We start from the raw sequence: 4,768 nt of genomic DNA, 5'->3' as shown, positions 1-4,768 counted from the left end.
GGCAGTGTGGGTCATTACGGAGGGAGGTATTAAGCTTCCAGTAACCTCTGCTGCGCCACACTGACTGAGGTGGCAGAGCCAGGGAGCAAATGACGGCGCAATGGTCCGAAAATGCAAGGGGCCATCGTTCAGCTTGGGCGACTTCATTGCCGAGGTGAGCAGAGACATAAAACCGGTCCAGTCTGCTCGCAGAATGTGCCGTATAATGGGTAAAACCGGGGGTATTGCCATGAATTTTCTCCCAAACGTCCACTAGATGAAAATCTTCGATTAAGGTGAGCAGCGCCGGGCATGGCGAATAATCAGGCACTTGGTCCTACGGATGGAGGACACAGTTGAAATCGCCTCCCATGATAAGGCGATCATAGCGTCCAGAAAACAGGGGCGCCACGTCATGTCCGAAGAAAGTGGACCGCTGCCGACGGTTCGTGGAGCCAGACGGAGCGTAGATATTGATGACGCGCGTGTCGAAGATGGTAACAGCCATGCCCCTTCCACAGGGAAGGATTGTCGTGTCCGTGAGTGGGATTCCTTCGCGTATGTAGAAAGCCACTCCACACCCTGATTGATCATATGTGGACGTTATGAGTCGTAGCCGTAGACTGGTGGTAGTGTGGCAACGCGTACTTCCTGAAGAAGGGCGACGTCGACGTCAGAGGCCCGAAGCATGTCACATAGGAGTTGCAGCTTGGGTGCCGTGCCGATCAATTTGATGTTCTGTGTGGCAAACCGGTACGTTTGTTTCAGTGGTGGTGGACGCGCATCTACCATCACCAAGGGAAGTAAGAGGAGGGCACCGACAGGAAGTCCCGTCCCATCAGCTGCAGTGCCTCGCTTTTGATGTTAACAGGCAGCCTCGTCCGGCGGAGGCAACTCATCCGGAGGAGGGGGCGTACCTTCCTCAATGTCGTCGGCCCATGCTCCTGTGCCGTGCGTCTGTCCAATGTCCATGGGAATTGCGTCGTGGTGAGAGAGATCTGGAGTTGTCGGCGGGGAGACAGGCGTCTCAACCGGCGCACCGATCGTTACATTGTGCGTGGCGACCTCCATAGTGGTCCCATCCTGCGAAACGTCTTGTTCATCGTGAAAGTTGTCCGCCGACCTCTGCGTGGAAATGTCGGCCGCTTGGGTGTCGTCTTCGTCGTCGCGGGTGGCGACGCTCTGAGAGCCCGTGGGTGAACGGCGACGGCGTTTGCGCCTACGTGTCGAGCGTTGTTTGCGCACGTGTTCCTCAGTGTCGGACGACGGCAAGAAGGAGCGTCGACCTGGTTCGAAGGCGTCGGTGGGTACAATGAAATTGTCAAACAGGTGTTGTGAAGATGTACTGGTCTCCTCAGCGTCCGGTGCGGGAGCCTCTTCGGCGGCAAGGTTGTCAGGTGGGACGTCTGCACCGTCCGTTGGTGATTGGGACGCTGGGACGTGTCGATCGGAAGGACCGGGCGACGGACTGGACGAAACTGTAGACGTGGCAAGAGCCGCTGCGTAAGTGACCGGCAGGGCGGTCATCGTGGGTGTGACGGATGCTTCCGACAACGGGAGCTGCGCGACACGTCGTTGAATGTATTCAGACCGTAGGTGACCTTCTTTCCCGCAACCGGGACAGGTCCGAGGTTGGCCGTCGTGCATTATAATGGCACGGCAGCCTCCGATAGGTAGATAGGAGGGCACGTGTTTCTGCAACTCGATGCGGACCTGTCGAACACCGTTTAAAACTGGATAGGTCTGAAATTGGACCCATCGTTCGGCAACATGTTCCAGAACGTTGCCATAGGGACGGAGCGCCTCGATGACGACGTCTGCAGGTAGTTCGAACGGCAGTTCGAAGATCCTGATCGTCCGTGTGCCGAGACCTGCGTGATCGACGGTAACGGGTCCGACGTTGCCGTCGGAATGACAGAAGCGCAGTCCACGTTTTGCCTCTCGAAGCACCTTGTCGCACGCCGCATAGTTGATCATTTTGACGTAGACGGTACTGCTAACTATGGACAAGTGGATACCAATTCGATCCGTTGGTGGTATTTTAACTTCATCGCGTATAAATCGTTCTACCTCCAGGGCCTTGGGTCGGGAGAAGTCGGAACAAAAGTTGAAACGTAATGTCTTCTTCCGATAGTTGTGCGCCATGGTGGTCTAGAAGGAAAACGGCACTTACAGCGGCCGAAGTAAACACAAACACACCTTGCGCGCCTCGCCCGCAGCGCTCTGGCGAGTGACCGCCTCGCAGCACTGCCGGCGGCAGACTGCACCTGAGCCACCGAGGACACAAATGAAAAGCGCGAGTGCAAGGACTTACCCGTTGCACATTTTCGTCACCTTAGTGGGCGCGAGTAATGAGTGGATGGGCAAATATCTGTTAGGCACATTACGTGCGTAGATTGTGGACAGTTGGGAATGTGGGTCTCACGGGAAGCGTGCAAGGGTAAGTCCCTGCAGTCGCGCTGTTCGTCTGTGTCCTCGGCGGCTCAAATGGATAGAGCGTCTGCCACGTAAGCAGGACATCCCAGGTTCGAGTCCCGGTCAGGGCGCACATTTTCAACTTCCCCCATCGAGGTAAATCAATAACACCTGTCGGCAGCTGAGGGTTTCAATTAATTATCATTTATTCTAGAGAAGCTGCACGGTCATCAGTCGTATCTGTTCTTTCGAGAATAGTTACTGTCTTCATGTACACTTTGAAACTCGCCCGTTTTTCAGCCACACGGTAACCATCCGGTAAGTGCGCAATGCGTTAATACCAATTCTTGTGGCACCTCGAACGGCAGCTCAGGGATTCAGGTTATTAGTAGTCCCACGACAGCGTCTTCAACTACTCAAACATTTCCGTCCAAATGACAGAAACGAAGTCCTACTCTCTATTACAGTAGCATTTCGTCATACGCCGCCTCATCAATTAGGTTGACTTAGACCATGCTACTGACTATGGATAGCCGGCCGAAGTGGCCGTGCGGTTAAAGGCGCTGCAGTCTGGAACCGCAAGACCGCTACGGTCGCAGGTTCGAATCCTGCCTCGGGCATGGATGTTTGTGATGTCCTTAGGTTAGTTAGGTTTAACTAGTTCTAAGTTCTAGGGGACTAATGACCTCAGCAGTTGAGTCCCATAGTGCTCAGAGCCATTTTTTTGACTATGGATAAGTTTATTCCAAATAATAAGTCAGATTCAGTTTTTACCTCATCCAGTAAAAGGCGTTCTATTCCATAAACCTTCGGTCGAGCATATTTGGCAGCAAAACTAAATTTCATTCTCGATTTGCGAAACGGCAGGGCCATGATTCGTTGTATGAACTACCGCCGTACAGCGCTACACAGCGTAAACACCTCGCGCGCATCACGTGTGGCAGGAACGTAATCACGATTCGAACACCTGCTTCGCTAAAGGTACGCTGCCATTGGGCTATCCATATGTCGTCAACTATGAGCATTCGTACATTCATTATGTATATTGAGGGATTGCAGTACCGTACATAAAAGATAACCTGTTGGCTATAATGAGGTTCCGAAGCAAGTAGGAATCAAGTGAACTGCAGAATGAAAAATACGCTACAGAGAGCGAATGAGAGCCATATGGAAGATCAAGAAAATTAATGTAAAAATATCGTGTAATCCAACTGGGCCCACACGCAAATGCCGGCCGGTGTGGCCGAGCGGTTCTAGGCGCTTCAGTCTGGAACCGCGCCACCGCTACGGTCGCAAATTTGAATCGTGCCTTGGGCATGGATGTGTGTTACGTCTTTAGATTAGTTAGGTTTAAATAGTTCTAAGTTCTAGGGGACTGATGACTTCAGATGTTCAGAGCAATTTGAACCATTTTGAACCACACACAAATAATAACAACAATGATAATAATAAATAAGAAATTCTACTTGTTCTTTATAAGATATCAATATTGCATGCATAATTAGTTATAAATACAAGAAAATGGGCTTAATTATGGTTTGAGAAGATATCATTTTCAATAAATATGATTTTACTATAATTTTACTTTCCATTTCTTTGTTTGAAGCGCAGAAAGCTCATCCATTAAGTGAATATAAACTAAACTCTTCCCGAACAGGCCATTAAGACCCTAAAGGTACCGACCGGCCGCCGTGTCATCCTCAAGTCACAGGTGTCACTGGATGTGGATATGGAGGGGCATGGCCGGCCGCAGTGACCGAGCGGTTGTAGGCACTTCAGTATGGAGCCGCGCGACCGCTACAGTCGCAGGTTCGAATCCTGCCTCGGGCATGGATGTGTGTGATGTCCTTAGGTTAGGTAGCTCTAAGTTTTAGGGGACTGATGACCTCAGATGTTAAGTACCATAGTGGGCATGTGGTCAGCACATCGCTCTCCCGGCCGTATGTCAGTTGCCGAGATCGGAGCCGCTACTTCTCAATCAAGTAGCTCCTCGGTTTGCCTCACAAGGGCTGACTCCACCCCGCTTGCCAACAGCGCTCGGCAGACCAGATGGTCACCCATCCAAGTGCTACCCCAGCCCGACAGCGCTTAACTTCGGTGATCTAACGGGAACCGGAGTTACCACTGCGGCAAGGCCGTTGGCATTAAGTCAGTATAGTCAAGTTCAAAAACTGTGCCGTATCCGATGGACAAGATATTAGATTTCTAGTTTACCAACTATACTGCAGTCCCTGGCAAAGCTATTTTAACATTTAGTAAGAGGACATTGAAACATCTTCAAAATATCTAAATGGGAATCCGTTTCAATGCTAGTAATCTTCTATGAAACTAGCTGTTACTTTAACTAGCTACGGTGTATGAGATATCTCTGCTA

General features: G+C 51.0%; 1 pseudogene; it reads right to left on the bottom strand.

The window, feature by feature from the left end:
• Positions 1–4,419: 4,419 nt before the first annotated feature.
• On the bottom strand, positions 4,420–4,537 carry LOC124587792 (annotated as a pseudogene).
• Positions 4,538–4,768: the final 231 nt, after the last annotated feature.

Source organism: Schistocerca americana, unplaced genomic scaffold (assembly GCF_021461395.2).
Source record: "Schistocerca americana isolate TAMUIC-IGC-003095 unplaced genomic scaffold, iqSchAmer2.1 HiC_scaffold_628, whole genome shotgun sequence".
Lineage (NCBI taxonomy): Eukaryota > Metazoa > Arthropoda > Insecta > Orthoptera > Acrididae > Schistocerca > Schistocerca americana.
Note: the sequence above shows the minus strand (reverse complement) of the source record. Positions and strands in the feature narration are given on the sequence as shown.